This window comes from Amblyomma maculatum, chromosome 6 (genome assembly GCF_055883805.1).
Source record: "Amblyomma maculatum isolate TAMU_Amacu chromosome 6, ASM5588380v1, whole genome shotgun sequence".
NCBI lineage: Eukaryota > Metazoa > Arthropoda > Arachnida > Ixodida > Ixodidae > Amblyomma > Amblyomma maculatum.
The window spans coordinates 102,889,548-102,907,295 of NC_139349.1; the positions used below are offsets into that span (position 1 = coordinate 102,889,548).

At 48.7% G+C, this 17,748-nt stretch overlaps 1 long non-coding RNA gene across 1 annotated transcript in view; it reads left to right on the top strand.

Moving 5' to 3' along the window:
• Positions 1-17,748, top strand: part of LOC146186466 (uncharacterized) — a 483,156-nt gene that overhangs the window by 12,030 nt on the left and 453,378 nt on the right. The gene's annotated exons all lie outside the window — the stretch shown is intronic.

A 17,748-nucleotide genomic window follows, 5' to 3' on the forward strand; every position in this document is an offset into this window, starting at 1 on the left:
TGCGTGGAGCCGTACCGAGGGCGAGGGGGAGAATCTTATCGACCAATCAGAGCCGGCAGCGCGTTCGCGTACACCTTCTGTCTGCTCTCGCCCAGGCGGTGCGGCTGAATAGCGAGCGGGCGACGGAGGCCCTTGTGGCATGCGCGGAGAACCACCTTCTCTCTTTCTCTCGCTCCAGCTGTGTCCTCCTCGATTTCCCCTTTCTCTCTTTCCGGAGCAGGCCGGTCTCTTCTTGAGACTTGTTCGCGCTTGCTAAGGCAGCGGCGGGGGTCTCGGAGGCTGCTCACCTTTCTTGTTCTCCGCTTCTTGCATTCAGCGCCTAGCCGCTGTAGGCTCTGCCTTTCTCTCATTTCGGGTTGCTCTCTCCTCCGCAACGCTCCTTCTCAAGACTGCGCCGAACCCCCCTCCCCTACTCCCCTGTACACCTACATTTATATATGTATCCCCGGAGGAAGGTGGCCGCTGCCATGCTCGAAGTCTTCTTCTTATAATCAGCCTTATCAAGATTAATCTGAGACCTCCATAAATTACCGTTTGCGGTGTCACTCGAGGAAAGTTTGCGCCACCGCTGCCTTTAGCGGCCGGAAGGGTGGGTGGGGCGAGGTGGGTTGGAGACGCTGCCTTTCCTCCCAAGGTTCGGAACCTGGCGCGCAAGGCGTTCGCCCCCAGCTTACCTGAGCGAGCGCCACCGGCACGCCGGGCCCGAGCCCCGTGTTTGTCTCATTAGGAATGGAGAACGACGGAGTTTCGGGGCTCACGTTCTGTACCGGCTGCGTTACTTATTTAGCCGCTTGCTTATTCACCCTGGTAGGCCTTGCCAACCAGAGGCAGTCGCCTACGTGCCCGTGACTACGCTTGTTTCTCAGTATCTTTTTTTTTTTTTTTTCTAGTTCTGTTTTGCAGGAAACAAGGAGATGCCGAGAGTTGGTAGGCTCACATCGGAGCACTCGGTTCGCTCTACAGAGTTCGTTTTGCTCGGTGCGGGCTCATTTGGAGATGCGGGCTGCTTTAATAATGTAGCGGTTCTTAATCATGGAATGCGAGGATACTCTGCAATCTCGGGCCTTCATTCGAGAAAGTGTAAACCCATTGTTCGAGGGTTGCTTCTTGGAGCCAACTGTTCTTGATAATATTTGCAGGATTTGCTGAAAATAAACTTTTATTTTTGTTGCTCATGGTTATTACTATTAAACATAATCCTTTACTTACGCCTGTGCAAGTATATATATATGTATATCTACGCGGCTATACGCAAGCCTTGTACATGCAACTGTGACTGCCTATGAAGCTCCGCGACTGTATACCTTTGCCTGTGAAACTGGCGAGGTATAGATGACTGCCCCTTATCTGAATCTGCTGGCATCACGCATCAAAACAGTCAAAGGTCGTGAAGGAGAGAAAGAGAACGTTTGGGCTTTGCATCCGTCAAAAGGCTGGCGAGGAAAGCTACCTACTTAGTGAATTGACGAAGGTGGCATGCATTCGTCGCTCTAAGCCCCATAAGTCATGTGCACCTATGACCAAGGGTTGGAGATACTGGGTTATATATATCTAACGTGACTTTAGTTGTTGTTGTTTTTTATAATATGTTTGATTAATGGGTTACTACGTTTTCTTCGCTGATTTAATTTGGCAAGAATGTGGGGTCAAAGTTCACCGAGTCTATCATCATTTTCGGTAAACGTGATTATTTGTCCGTAATTGCCGAGCTTTGCTTGGAGCTTTGCTTGTATAAGTTTCCATCGCGACGGAAGGTAAATGAGCTAGCTGGCAAATAAAACGAAAATTTAAGTTTATAAGAGGTAGTCTGACATTATTTTTGCCAAATTGTGTTGAGCGAGGTGGTGGCGCATCATAAGTTCTGTATGCTGGTGGCCGGCCACGCTTGACTTGATAGTGTACCGCTAAGTTTTGTATACTTGGCGTGACGCCCATGCGTCATTTGTGTCAGCTCCCGATACGTTAATAAGAGTGCATTTATACCAACTAACTACATATTAAGCAGAGCGGTGGATGATAGTCAACAAGAAATGCTCGCTTCGGTGGTTGTTCTTAATTCAGGGGCTGCACCAGTTCAACTATTCCTGTGCGCAGCCTGCATGATGTTTGTGTAGAGGGAGTTGCTATCGGAAAACGTATGATGCTCACGTATTCGTGTTCTGTTCATATCTGGGATTTTTCATAAGCCGCCGCAAGTATTCGGTCGTTGCTTTAGTTTTGCGTAGACCGAAACTTTAACGGACATGCAGAGGTACGATTTGGCATCCCTGTTACACGGGCACTGCCAATGTTCCAAAAGAAAGAGGTCGTAAAGATCGTTCAAGGAAAGCTGAACGTATATCTGTATGTGTGGCAAAAGCGTCGCGCCATCTTTGTCGCAAACGGCACTTCATGAATGGAGTGAAGGCGGCCGTGCAAGATTTGTAAGCAGGCATCAACTAAAGATCTTTGAAAATATCATACAAATATAAACTGAATTGAGTTTATGGACGTCCCTTTGTATCACTTCATGGTATAAAAACAGTATAAATGCATAGGATGAACATCTAACGACCGTGCTGGCGGGCGGCAAGCAAACAAACAAACAAACAAAAAAACAAATAGAACCCGCTGCTTGGGACGAAAGAACATCTAGTTGAACTTTTGAAGAGGGATCACGAAATGTATTTTAAGCTCACTTCAGTTTTGATGCTGTCATATGCATAGGGCGCTGAAGTCGGACCGCTGTTGCAGCTTCGAGCTGCACTTATGACAGCGCCACTTCTTTCAAGTCTTCCTGCTTTGATTAAAAGGGGCGTCTTCGAGTACTGCATAGCGTACGACGCGGGCTTTAAGACAGCTGTGTTTAGAGGTTAACGTAAATATTGAGACTTATTTGATATAACGATATCAAGCGCGCTGAACGAGCATCCAGCAAGTGTCGCGTTTATAGGCCAAAAACTGTCACTATAATCTCAGGCACATTATACACCCGATAATTTCTCTTTGAATATTCTCGTGTGAGTTTTGCATGTCCTGTAGATATAACGAGATTACGCTATACATTAGCACAATTCTTAAACGCAAGATTTCGAATGTGTGTAATTGGCGGTCGGAATGATATATAGTCAAGCCCAGAATATTTCTTTTCCTGGAGGTATTTTTGAAGTGCAAATGACACAACATTTAAAGAGCTCATATGTTGTCTCGAAAGAAAAAGTAAAACCAGCGCAAATGACTCTAATCCCCCGGCCCTTCCCCCCCCCCCCCCCCCCCCCCCCCCCTCTCTTCCTGTTTTCTATGCCCAGATGAGTTTCGAGGCGATGAATAAAACGCGCTGTAGTCGTATTATTTCTGCCGCACCGAATTTTTAACTCAGCCTTAGTACGAGCTGCGTTACTACAGGGTTTTTGCTTAGAGTCGGTATAGGAAGTGAGCGGAATTAAGAATTATCGAGCATGTCAGGGTGGGAAAGTGCTGATATGCCATCAATTGTAATACACGCCAAGGCCCTCCCTTCAATATTCTTTTGCAAGGGAAATAAAAACTGTCTATAAATGACGACAGTTATCCGTTGAGCCTCCCTGCTTAGATAATACATAGGTGTAATTTAGAAGTTGTCTTTCCATTCTCTTGGGTTGCTTTTTTATTTGTCATTTTTATTTCTTCATCCTTTGACGATGATTCATAGTATGCTTAATCCTCCATGCGGCACCGCGATGACCGAAAGCGTGGCTAACACTACAAGTGTAGCCTCTTAGAAAGCGTCCTAACTCTAGAGAGCATAGGGGTTCGTCACGTTAGGCGTACAGCCGGCTGCGAGGATGACATATATGAGTCTCATTCATCACAAGTTCTCGGGAAGTTGTTAGAATCGGAGAGAGAAAGGAGGAGATGTGGCGGCTATGAAAATGACCCGACGCTAACGCATGCACATATATGCACGCAGCCTTCGGGATGCAGGCGCATGACAGAAGACAAGCGTATACGCTACGCACACTTCAGAGACACACGTGCGCTCATTCGTTTTCCGCAGCCTTAGTCTATATGCGCTATGCTCTCGCACGCAAAGTGCTGTCGGCTGGCCGCGCCACTGTACATGGTTGCTGCGCAGAGAAGCCTACCCTGAGAGCTCGCGGGTCCATGTGTATGTGGAGAACACGAATTTGCGTGTTCCCGTCTAAGTGTTTGTGTGCGTACGCGTCAGACTCCGGCCGCGCACGCGCGGCAGTGGGTGAGAGGTGCCCCACCACCGTCGCCTTCGGGTAACCCTCATCCTTACCCATTACTTTCTCTACGCAAAAAAAAAAAAAAAGTATTACACCTTCACCTCTTATAGGACGCGCGCTCGGCTAATGGCTCAGGTGTGAGTGCGCGACGCCGCCGCCGGCGGGCTGCAGCGCTAATGGAGCAGCACGAAGCTCGGGCCCGCCGCCGCGGCCCGGCGGCAGCGCTCTCCACTGCGGCCCCCCTCATACACGTGGCATGCTGCGCAGTTATTAAGCTCCTGTCAGCGGCAGGATTTTTCTAAGGTGCACGTGAACGGGCGCGACGCCGGGGGAAGCCCATTTTTCCTGCGCGCGCCGCGGCGGAAAATGAAGTATAGACGAGGTTTTCTCCTCCGCTCGGGCTGCGCGCGAGCTCCACTGCACTCCACCACCACCCGTATACACTGCTGCAGGCGGCGGCCGTTTTTGCGGCGCCTTTGGAGGCAAACTTTTCCCGCCCGAACGAAAAAGCGCGCGTAGGCAGGGACGTGGTTGGGGAGGAGAGGGGTGGAACTCTCTACAGGCATAAGCCGCGTCCTGGAAACGGGCCGACGACGTCGCCATGCATCGTACCGGCGGCGGTGGCCAGCGCACGCTCTCGCGTGTTGCCTCGATAAATTATGCGCGCCGCCGCCGGGAAGGGACTGGCCATTTGCGCCTTCTAATTGGCTTGTTCTCTGCTGATTCAACAACGTCCCCAAAGTGTTTCCGAGTGCGTTCGTCCACTTCTCTTTTACCTTCCCCTTTTTATACTTTATTCTTTGGCGCATTGGTTTGCTCAGATAGCTGTTTGTGGGCGTGGAACTGACGTGGCCGCGGAGAGGTTGCTGGCGCCGCATCTCGAGAGAATGTCTAGATATGTGTGTATAACGGTGCCATGCATAATCGAACAACGCGCGCGATATATCTGTGTTCTCGCTGTCCTGCCACAAACATCGTTAGCCGCCAGCTGTTGACACTATATATACGTACACGTTTCTTATCCGTGCACGCTGCGAAGCCACAGACGGCCGTGCAGAGAAAGTATGTATAGAAGAGAACGAACGATATAGATTGGTACAGCACGGCACTTGCAGGCAGCACGTTCGTAAAACCAGGATACGCTTCCCAGAATCTATTAGCATGAGATCATTTAATAAGCGTCCATTAATAGGTGAATGGACAAAGCAGCGCTATTATATGCGTTCATTAATTTTTATAAAGACGAACAGGTAATTCTGTCTCGTAATCGTGAAAGAGCAGTAAACGGTAAACGTCTTGCTTTTCAAAGCACATAAACATTGCCTAAAAACAGTTCGCTTATATCGCCCTGGGGAATAATTTGTGGAAAAACAGATACATATCTTACCTGAACTTCTGGAAAAAAATTAATAACGCATACATAGAGTTTGTCTACTTACATAGTTTACACCGGACTCATAGTGGCTGCCATCGTTGGAACCTGAGGCCTCTCTGTGCCTGTTGGAAAAGGCGATTTGTAAAAGGGATGGAGGGGGTTGGGGGGATTTTGGGATTTGGACATTGGGATTTCGGTTAGCATATTTTTTGGGGGAGGGAGGCTTGTTCTGTAAATCCTAAACTACAACATGAATGGTAAAAACATTCGGGTATTTTAATACGCTTATCTCCGCCTGTTCCATTGCGGGTGTATACACTGTGGGCGACTACATACTCAGCCAAAAAGAAAAGACGCACGTCACGTCACGCCACATGCAAAGTATCTACAAGCAATACGAAATCGAGTATCGACACCGGGGACAAAAGTTTGGCAGTGTTACTCTGTGAGACACTGGTAAAAATGGAACCGCATTAGGTATGGCACTGAACAAGATATTTGTGGGCGTTAGGATAGCCTTATTTCAAGGGGAGGACTGCACCAACAAACAGCACAACAAATGGCATTGAAGTATCGAAGTAAAGGTATAAAATTCCCGTAAAGGTGTTGGCGTATATGCCGAAATCGGATGTTTACCGATATATATATAATGAGGCTAATGAAACGTTGCGGGAATAGACAGCGACTGTGTTTATTCACTATACTTGTTGCTTTCTCTCTGTGATGGCCTGGCCATACATATGTACTACTTTCGTTGTTCTGCATTGAACGTTCGCTCCGAAGTTCCTCCTTGATGACACTAATTCACTCTTGAATTCCTTGTGGAGCTCCAGTCTTGATGTCATAAGCTCCCATTCTTATCGCTTTTATCAACCTCTGGTACAATTTTATGTGGTTAATTACTGAATGACGCGACACCCAGGCAACCTTCCTGGGCGAACTTTTCGTCATTTTTCACTGAGACTTGGAGCGGTGCATCATGCAGGGCGAAATGACGTTGAAGTCGATGGACGCCGAGTCACGAGAATCAGAATAAATCGAATCGAAACACGATCGTCGTAATTAGTCTCGAAACTATAGGCGCCACCTATGAGCGTTTCAAGTGTACGGTTACGTGATTGAAGACACATTAAAGCACGAGTAAGTGACACAACTTGCAGGCGGGCTGAGCGCGACCGGTCGACTGTGACTTTAGCGGGAGCATGCGGCATATAAAGAGCTTCCTTCGAGTGCAGTTCGCTGTGGTTGATAGTTCCCAGAACTATATAGTGGCAGAAGTCCTGTTTGTCATCGCGGCCTGTTGGCCACTGCCCGGTTTGCAGCGGCAGGAAGAACCTATACTTTAGGTGCGTTCAGTGTATACGAACAGGGGCTTTAATATAAGCATCGCTCTTTTGAGAAGCCGCTGCCAAATTCCATTAGTGCTGCGCAAAATGTGTGATTTAATTATACCTACTTGCACTGCAGGAATGTGTGATTAGGTAAATTTGTCAACGTAGACTTCTCATCGATTGCTGAAGGCCTGTCCACCGAACTCATGTTATGTGTTTCTTGAACACTGCGGGGTGAAATGCAAGTTAGGTGTTTCGGTGGAAATGCCAGTTCGAACGCGCTTGAAACAATCAGCATGTATTAAACAACTCAAGCGGCGTGTTAGTTCCCATATGTGCAGCTATGGTTTTTGGTTAGGTGGATTTAAACTGAGCATAGTAATTTAACCCTCATATTGATCAGTCAATATACTACTTTTCACCGTGCCCGCTTCTGATGAAGGGAACAATGCACGTATATGCCTAAGAAATACACGTATAGCTGAAATTAGCATCGACTCGAAATTCTTGCTCATCTTCTATGATTCAAGAATCTATTCTAAGTGACACACCGCACGTCGGTTATTAAAAGCGTACCGATTATTCGTATGAAGTGACAACCATGTCTCAAAGAACGATACAAGGGTTTTGGTGGATGGCGTAAATTTGGTTGGTTGGTTGGTTGGTTCATAGGAAGGGAAAGGCGCAGTATCTTAATTGGCTTCTCTAGTTTTTATAATCTCAGCTTAAGAGCAAGCTAAACGATAGGGTTTCCCTGTATCATAGAAACTCAGTGCTACATCCGCTGAGTCGCACCCATGTGGTGTCGTTGAAGACGGATCGGATCGTCAAGAAAGACCTCGTATTTCTCGTGCCTTCGTGATGATGGGAAGTAGCCTAATGGTGGGATCTGTACCGCTGTGTGGAATATAATCCCATGACACATTCGACTTTTTTTTTTTTTTTTTTTTTTTTTTGGGCAGCGCTTCCCCAACTGCTTGCTGCCTCGGCTGTGAAGCGATTCCGACGTCATGCCCTCGCCTGCGCATACACTTTTACATCCTAGATTTGTTTCTTTGTTTCTCTTCCTCTGTCCAGCAAACATTCGTTGTGCTGTATTCCACACATGTGAACATCGCACCCTTCTTTACAGGCTCTCAGCCAGCCCATATTTCAATGCCCCTTCGTTTTTAAAGTGTTCCACGGGGGAACAAACAAGAGTGTTCGGAAAACAATAGCAAGAAATAAATGTGACAAAACTGCGTGCCAACAAGACAAGCAATCGAGCCGTGAGTATGCACACACAGCCTCCTTCCGGAACCAAGTCTGCAGCTCGCCCGGAAAGCGCCTGCTCTCTCGCGGAGCCGTTTGCTCTCGTGAACGCTGTCTTTATTCTCGACTGCTGAGGCGTGCTAATTCCGGTGACGTTCGGTTCAGCCGGGCGTTATTTTCCGACTGAAAAAACTTGGCCGCGGTGGCAGCGCGCCAGACTGGTGTACGCTGCCCGGAAAAGGGGCCCGGAGAAAAAGTTTTGCTGCCTCCGACGTCGACGTTCGCTTCTTCCCTCCGCCTCACCCCTTTCATCCCCTCCGCTCCATCAGGGATGCCCTTTCTTCCCGCACGTGTCGTAGGGCGTCCGGGATTCTCTTCGCTCCCGCGGCCTCTTCCTGATTGGCTGATCGCCAGCAGGCTGCTGCAGTGCATAGCTGCGGCATGCAGACTGGCTGTTCGGCTGGTGCTGCCACTCTGTGAGCGGCGCCTTGTTTCTTCAACACATTCTTTTAGCTTCCCTGACATGTTGCTATGTGGCAGGTGATATCTACTCGGTGCCAGTATATGTATAGGGTGGCATTAAACGGTCGTCTTTGGGAGGATTGTTCATCGTACACATAGTCTTACACGTGTGTGCATTTCTTTTATTTACGAGAACTTATAAGGTGTGCCGTTGATGCCTTCTATTGACGCCGGACATTCGTTTTCGGAAAGGAGAATCTAACCTCGCATGAACTGAGAACATGGTGAAAAACGCGACACAACTAACAGTAACCCATGCCAGTTTTAATAGGCATTCGACTGCTGTCCCCAAGGATGCGGGATCGAATCCTGGCCTCGGCGGCCGCTTTTTTGATGGAGGCGAAAAGCGAAGCTCCCATGTGTTGTGAGATGTCATTGCATGTTCAAGAACCCCAAGTGCTCGAACGTTCTGAAGTTCTTGACATCTCTCAATGCCTGAGCAGCTTTGGGACGTTAAACCTCATAAACCTAAACCTTTTCAGCCTTTAATATCGCAACACATATAAGTAATATCAAACGAAGTGTTCGGCAGTCAGCCGTAAACAGCACAATGAACTTCAGGAGGCCAGTAAAACAAGGAAAAGAAACTGAGCCTATTTTACATGGGCAGTCAAAGTCACGGCAAGAAAATGGTACTCCCCCAGTGGCCTAATATGGACAGCAACGGAACTTGATGGTTAGTTTATTGGTATTGCTATTCACGGCAGCCAAACTTACAGACGAACCAAGTTAAAAAAAAAGCACCTGAGCTTTTTTTTTTTTTTTCGAATTTTAAGTCAACTGAACTTTGTTACATGTCGTGCAAAAGTAAAACATACCGACTAGTATAATTTTCTTCCGCCTAATTGAATATTTAGTTGACATTAAACAATAAAATTCTAGGAATCGTTCTAGACTGTCAGCTGTGAATAGTATAGTTGAGAAACACGAAAATGGCCTGACTCAGGCGCGTCCAGTGAGGATATATAGCTCAGCGCAGCCCTTTTTATTCGCCGAAAAGCCCGCATAATTTAAATGTCCCACGTGACAGCACGTTCCGTCGTCATGCGCGCACGCACGCACGCACGCACGCACGCACGCACGCACGCACGCACGCACACACGCACGCACACGCACACACACACACACACACACACACACACACACACACACACGCACACGCACACACACACACACACGCACACGCACACGCACACGCACACGCACACGCACACGCACACGCACACACACACACACACACACACACACACACACACACAGGGAGAGAGAACAGAAAGGCAGGGGAGGGAGTAAATGTTACTTTGTAAGTTATCGTATTAATTCGGTGATAACTGAAAACTATTATGCTCCTGGTGTTCACGGCTCCGTGCTCCCGAAGCGCCGCGATTACAGCGCTCTCAAAATAACAAAAATAACAGCTTTATAGGGTCGAGTTGGTGCTGCATAGTACCCAGAAATGTGGCTCAACAAACACAATCACCTGTGCGTATGTGTTGTGTTTTCTTCTCATGTGGTTGTGTTTGTTGCGCCACATTTCTGGGTACTATACAGCGCCCTCATCTGCGGTTTGGTGCAATACTTCCAAATTCTTCAGTTTTGCGATCCGGCCAGAAGGCTTTGCGTTGTCCCTCTCGAAGATACGAGCCAGTGCTGCAGCAGACGAGAGAGAAAAACGCGCTGCCAGCAGATGTTAGCCTACCAGGCAAGCTTCGCCATGAGGGCCGTGTGCAGCGCAGAAGGGGTGAATTTGGCACCGTTTCACCAAATCACGGATGAGAACGCTGTAATATTCGGGCGCACGGATAGCGTTCTTTAAAATTTCGCGAACTATTAGTTCTGTCCAATATAAAGGGATACGCGAAGGATACCTCGTCTGGGTCGGACTTTTCGTGGTTCTCGAAACTTTTGCTATTCACAGTTTTACGTTCGAAGCCACATTTCGAAAGGCAATATATGCAATAGTAATTTCTGAATTAATTACCACGACCTAATTACCAGTGCCATCAAGAGACTGCCACGACGAATTTGCGGGACAAGTGTGCCGGAAAAATAAAAGAAGCAAGCTCTTTGAATCCCTGTTTCTACCGCGACTCCATATTTGCTGAGCATGGCTTCTTGTTTCTTATTTTCCGACAAAAGTTCTGGGCATGCTTGAACCTCTGCAGCGTTTCCTAATTCACGGATACGAGTTCCCAAACTCCGTTGCAAATAAAATAGAAAAAAAAAAAAACAATATGCGCTGCATGCGTGCCCGAAGAATGCATGCAAAAGTATAGCCTGCCAAAGAGGATGGCTTTTGATGACGGTTTATTCTCTTGGTTGGAGAAGACGCTTTAAACCCATCGCTTATGTATGTACCTATGTATATTTTAAAGCACGCATTAGACATTCCTGAGTTTATACAACCACGAAGGCGTATCCTGGAGATCAGTGACGGCTACTCACTTTGAGTATATACATCGTTGAGATACGCTCTCTGGAATGACAGACGCAATTCGCCAACTGCATGCGAGAAGGCTCGAGCGTGATTCGGGCGGTCTGGAAAATAAGAGCCGAAAAGCTTTTTGGCGAAACATACTTATCTCGGCGAATTTACAGCTTAAAAGTGCGAGTGCACGAATGGCCGAGGGTGCCAGAACGGGGGCAGAAAACTCTGAAGTTTTTCACACTTTCATTGCCTTAATGAAACACTTGGCATTATGGAAATGTGAGCTGTCTACAGGACGTCAAGAGAATGTCTCGAATTGTTGCCTATATAGTCCTCGAAGACTTAGTGCACGACTGTGCATTCCTAAAACTTAACAGCAGATAAACATCGTTGTCTCCGCCTTATGCTCTTGATATGACCGCACATATAACAGCAGCCACGAATTGACGCAATGTTGCCGGCTGGAAACTCAGTGCCGCTCTCATAAAAGTCCGCAATAACAGCGCACGAACTATAGCACAGCAGGTTCTCATATTGCTCTAATAATATTTATACTCCACCCGAGCAATTTGTGGCGCCATTAAAGAAAGCCGTATGAGCCAGATTGCCACTGCTATGCCAATTCTGCCAATTGCCGTTGTCAAATCTTAGACGCCAAGTTTAAAAGCGCATTCTTGGTTGTCGTTTCGTACGTCCTGCAGATGACTCGTCATGTGCACCTGTGACTCTTTATATTTCGTATTACATTTGTTGTGTAAACTTTCAAGCAATTAGCCGTAAAAGCGGACATAGTGCTGATCGCGGTAATCTGCTTATATGAGAGGCGAAGGGTTTCGCTCAGCGGGCACCGAGGAGCAGAACTTTCGGTTCGTTTGCTGAGAGTAACTTTCGAAAAAAAAAAAAAAGGAAAATTAATATTAGAGATCAGCACTTCACAGGTGTAGCATGGGCGGGATATACTTCAGCGTAATTTATATTATATAAAGAACGATGCCCGCGTTTCCCACACTATTTATTATGCATCACACTTCAGCTCCGGTAAAGTCATTATCTGGGCTCGTGTGTGTGCAGGGTAATATCCTGGAAAGGAACATCCCGAAACTTGGACGCGCAGCAAGAATTAAAAGCCAGGACATGAACATAGCATGCATGAGTCCCTTTTACTGTGTGTTCTCTGTCTTTCTCGCTGTTTTTCAATATGCTAAGTATATACCTCCAGCATTTGCGTTGTGTAATCAGCACACATGATTTTGGTTATAGGTGTCAGTCAAATCGAGTGTGGGCGGTAGGCGATACATATTAGCAGTACAGCTGAGAACGCTATATTGACACCGGCGCCCCCGCCACTTAGTCAGCTTTGGCATTATCTGCACATAGAGGATCAATGTTACGAGCGGTGAACAGAAAGTGTTGCTTATAAAGGTCATGCGATATCTTTACGTGTTCCGTGCTCCCGTGGAAACAACTGCTATAGCCCCGAATGGCAGCTAACAACCAGACAAAGTATTTTTTATTACTAAGCTGTGCCCGCTTGTCCATATATTCATAGTCGCGTATACCACGCTGGAGGGCAATCTATCAAAGGACACGGAAGACGATGCCGAAGAAACGTTAAGCTCACTCATCATTTCCTTGGATCCCCGCGCACGGAAAGAAAATCCAGCAACAGAGCAACTTCCTGCTCGCATATAAACCCAGATGTTGACAAATGCGCCACGTCAGGCGGAGGGAAAACGCTACAGCCGCGCACTGACCAATCGACCCGGAAATTAAAGATTTCGCCTCGCGCCCATCCATCTCCATCACCGGCGAAACATAACCGAAAACCATGCGACACGCGCAAGCCTGCCTGGAACTTCTCTCCTCACGCCCCACTGCAGTGTGCTATGCACTGGCAGCTTGCACGGAGGGGGAGCGCGGGTGGACGAGGAAACAAGCCTTTGCCTGCGCCATCCATCGCCGTCGCATGCAGGCTACGCAGCCGGAGACGCTGAATGCCATCCTTTACTCGCGGGGCCGGCACCCCGCTTTAAAGGACGGCAACGAGTGAGGTGGAAGAGGGGGTGGTGGAAGCTTGCCTCGCCGGTGGCGTGTCTCTTGCATGGATGCGGGCCGAGCCGGAGATAAACAGCGGCGTGAGGAGGCGGTCAGGAGGACCAAAGAACTCGGAAAGACGTCAGAGGGATGTAAAGGAAGAAGGGGGAGGGGGGGGGGATGCATTTCTGTTGAGTCCACCGAGAAGGCGCCGTGCGCTGCAAGAAACAGCAGCAAGCAGCTCGGCGGCAGCAGCCTGCGCGAGCGCGTGCGCTTTGTGCTGGCGCGGCTGGCGTGGCAGAGACGAATGCCGCCTTTCGGCCGGCTTTCCTGCGTGAAGCCTTCTTTTTTTTTTTTTTTCCCGCTGCCAAAGGCGCAGGAAAAGGCGGCAGCCCCCCTCCATCTCGCTGCGCTCAGTGTGATGCGGCCGAGCCGAGACCGATAGTGCCGTTGCCAGACAAATGGGCCGTCGCTTCTCCGTGCTCTACGCGCGCCGGCCGCCTCCGCTGGTGCTGCTTGCTGCTCTTCCCGGCGCTGCTTGGACGGCGCTCTCAAGTGTGCGCTGGCCGAGCGCCCGTACGTCTCTGTCGAGGAGGAGCTGCGCTGGCAGCGTCGGCCACCCGCCTATTCCTTCTCCCTGACGCCCACTGGGCCGCTCCGTCGCGCGTGCCACTGCGTCCAACGTCCGCGGTGGTGCGCCACTCGCTCGCTCGCCCGGCGACGATCTTTCCCGCGGTGCGGGCCTGCAGCCGAGTTCCTTTTCGGCTGTCTGCCCTTATGCCCTTTTCGTGGCAGTCGAAGCGTGTGAGACCCGACCCTCCGCCACCCACTCAGCCTCCCCCCCCCCCGGCTTTCTTCTTTTCTGCCGTCCTCTCCTTTTCGGTTCGATACGCTCTTCTCAAGCGATGCTTATTCCCTGGCTTTTCGATTTCGTACTAGGTGCAGTTGCGTAACGCGTCGCCGCGCAAATGTTTCCCGTACCTGGAGCTTTTCCTTCCGGGACGATGAATCTTGTCACATCAGGCGTTCCCGGCTCTTGGCCAACGCGCCGTGTACACACAGAGGGCAGTGCCCCGTGCCTCCGTGCAGCATGGCGTGTTTGCGATGTTAAAATACGTAAAGCTTGTTGCAGTTGTACACTAATTTAATTAGAGCAGGTTTTATTTTGCGTATAACGTTCCCTCGTGGTTACGAGGAATCGTTACATGACTCCTCGTTAGCCTTAGCACAAGTGAACACCTCCTGCGGAAAAAGGACATAAAGAAAGTTTGCCATACTTATTTATCTTTCTGACGTGTACCTAAGGGCCTCTGAGTGGAAGGCTTTCCACGCGAGCTGCGGACGTGAAGTGCTTCACTTGTGTGCTGGCGAACTTTTTCAAGGAAAACAAGGCAAGTTGCGATTCGGCGACGCCAAGGCGCCGCTGTAAAATTACAGCTCTAAAACCTTGGGAAACGCGTCGTGGCCACCGCGTACATTCCGAGCTCGCTGGTCGAGATTTAAACGCATTTGTTATTTGTTAGTGGGAAAATATCGCGGGCTCGCGCGCCCTGCAGTTGAAGACGAAAATGCGCTCGAAAGGAGCGTCAAAGGAGGAGCGCGCTTTTTCCCACAGTAGACCAAGTGGCCGCCCGTGCAGGTGAAATCGCCAACAGCTGGCAAAGCTATTACGCGGCAATCGAGGGCCTCCAAAACTTTTCTAACGACCCCGAGTGAGCAACGGCGGCTTCGCCTTGTTTCAAGCGCGCTACGGACAATGGCGACGCGCGCTGTAAACAAAAACCAACCTACACGCGCGCCGCACTCGGGGAACGATTCTCAAGTCCCCCACCTCCCTTCTTAACCCTCCGCTGCGTGGTCTGCCCACCCCAGCCGCCTCCTCCATTTGAAACCCACTTTGGAGCTGTGGAGAACCGCATACAACAACAGGGACGATGAGGGGCTTACTTTTTCAACCCATTACGTGAACGCACACATTTCATTTCTCGCCGGATGCTTGGCGTGCTCCGCGGACGGGTTCTCTCTCTCTCTCTCTCTCTCTGCGCGTGCAAGGGGCCTGCAGAGAGAAAAGTTGCATGTCTCTTGGTGGCCGTTTTTTTATTTGCGCGGAAGGCCCCAAACACGTGTTGTCTTCAAACACGAGTTTTCGAGAGCCGTTAACAACGACAAAACGAGCGTATACAGTTTGCGCGGGGCCGACACAACTGGGCTCGCTGCGGTTCGCTCCCGTCTTCGACGGTGGTGCTTGAATGGTCCATGCTACCACTGCGTGCGTATACCGTCGCTTAGAAAAGGTCGCTGGGGGCGCCGAAGAACAGCGGGCGGTGGCGATTAATGACGGGCGCTAATTATTTGTTTACCGAAGGGTGCGTGCGAAATTCCTCTCGCTTCCTCTGGCGCGTGCTCTCAGACATGCGTGCACGCAACGCGCTCGCGTTAGAGATGGACGCGCAGGTGGAGGAGATAGTTTTGCGCTGAAAAAAGAGGTCGGCGCTCGTTGTGCCAAGCGTCGTTGTTTATGCATGCTTGCGATCTTCTATACCCCTCACTTTCCCTCTCCGATTCACTAACTTGGCAGCCTACGTCTTCAGCCAACGGGTCTCGCGTATGCGTATAGAGGCAGGTGTTTGTGAAGGCGTAGGGATATTTATATTGTTGGATGAGAGCGTGGAAGCAGTTTTCGACCACGTGTTTTGCTGGCGACAGCGCGGAGGTTTGTACTTAAGGGTAATCGTTTTTTCTCCCAGCATGCGGCCAGCAGTATCCTGCGCGCGTGTGTGATTTGCATACGGTATACGTACACTTTCGAACGGTAACACTGTAGCCACGCTTCCGCCTTCGCACGGATGCACGCGCTTGTATTCATTGTCGAAGGAAGGAAACGGGAAACAGAGGGACCAATAGCAAAATGACACAATTTAAGGCTTTAAACGGAGCTATAGATTTTTTGTATAGTTTTCATTTCTATGGCTTATGACTATATGATCGAAGATCGTAAGCATAGCGATGCGAGCTGGGACACTTACAAAGCTGGGACTGTATAGAGAGGTCTGAAATAATCCTGAGCCACATGCAGAAAACCGATATATAAACGTCCTTGGAACTATCGGTAAACGAGCTTGCGTCTGATCGAATTTGGTGCACGAGTACTGTATCCTGAATAGTCGAAATCTGAAGCAATTATAGATGCTTGAAGGGAAAGCCATTCAAAACTCAGTCAGATGCAGCCAGTCCAATTCCAATGTTCGAAGCGTCATTTTCTTTTATATTTTATTCGCGTGTATCATTATTTGCACTGCGCTTGTTCACGGGTTGGACAGAAACCTTAACTTTATTTTTTGTTCTGCGGAATGAACATTAATCGAGTCTGCATGTAACTGGCACTTGCATATATGTACTGAACGACTTCACCAGCCGGCGAGCTTGACGGTGTCAGACGCAAATTTGTGCTCAGCTGCGTCCGGCCTGTTGTGGAAGGTTCATGTTAGTCCCGTGCTCTATATATATATTTTGCGCTTGTGCTACGCGATGTATACTGAATCGGCGGGTATGATGAGAGCGAGAAACTCCGACACCGCTTTTGCCACACTAGAAAACTCCATAACTGATGCCAGAGGGAACATTAGTTTATCTCGTTTACTTTTCTGTGCGGAGAGGGGGCGGAGGGCATATTGTCCTGCTTAATATCTACCGCACCACTTCTTTTCAGTCATCGATTTGTCTGGAGCTAGGGACAAAAACCCAGGTGGACGGTGCAAACACGTTGCTGATTTGGTCCAGTTCGTCAATACAGAAGAGAATTAGTGTACAAGTTCCTGGTCCAATGATGTGGGGGAAGCCCTCAGCACAATCACTGGGCACATATAAGAAGAGAGCTTGCTTAGATGGCTTTCTTGGGAAAGCGGTAGAAGATATTGCACCAATGACACCAGCAGTACAGCCTCCACAAGATGCAACTGCAGTAGCTGCACTACTTGATGGGTTGTGGGATCAAATTTGCTCGCTTGTTACAGCCATCACAAGTTAGCTGTCTGTGAACATTATTGAGCATCCGGCTGAAAAAAAAAAAAAAAAAAAAAAGTTGTGTATGGGCCACCTATGGTGCTAGGCAATTTGCGAAAGTCTAATCTCTTCACTGCTAGGAATCCAATCAGAGCAGAGAAGAATTTATATGTTATTACATATCTAACATTGTAATAACTGCTGAGCAAATAATGTAATTGGAAAAGAAGACTCGCGGGTCACAGAGAGGGACTATGTGCAATGAAAAAAAAAAAAATACAGAATGCGGGCTTGCCACATTTCAGTCCGTACAGTCGTCCGCACCTTATACGAAAATGAAGAAAAGCGCTCATTGTACTGGCTTAAGAATTTCTGTCTGAAAAGTCATTTTGGTTAATTATCAGCTATGGCTTATGGAAATGTTCTTAAAGAGGAGGTCATTGACTCATTTTTGAAAGAAATGAATGCAGAAATTCACAAGTGTGGGCTTGTAATCATGCTAGAGCAGCCATGGCCGCTTTGCTGTAATCACCACAAAAGGCTCTAATACATCACTTATTGAAGCCCATCCTCTTGTAGAGACAAACCGATTGTAGA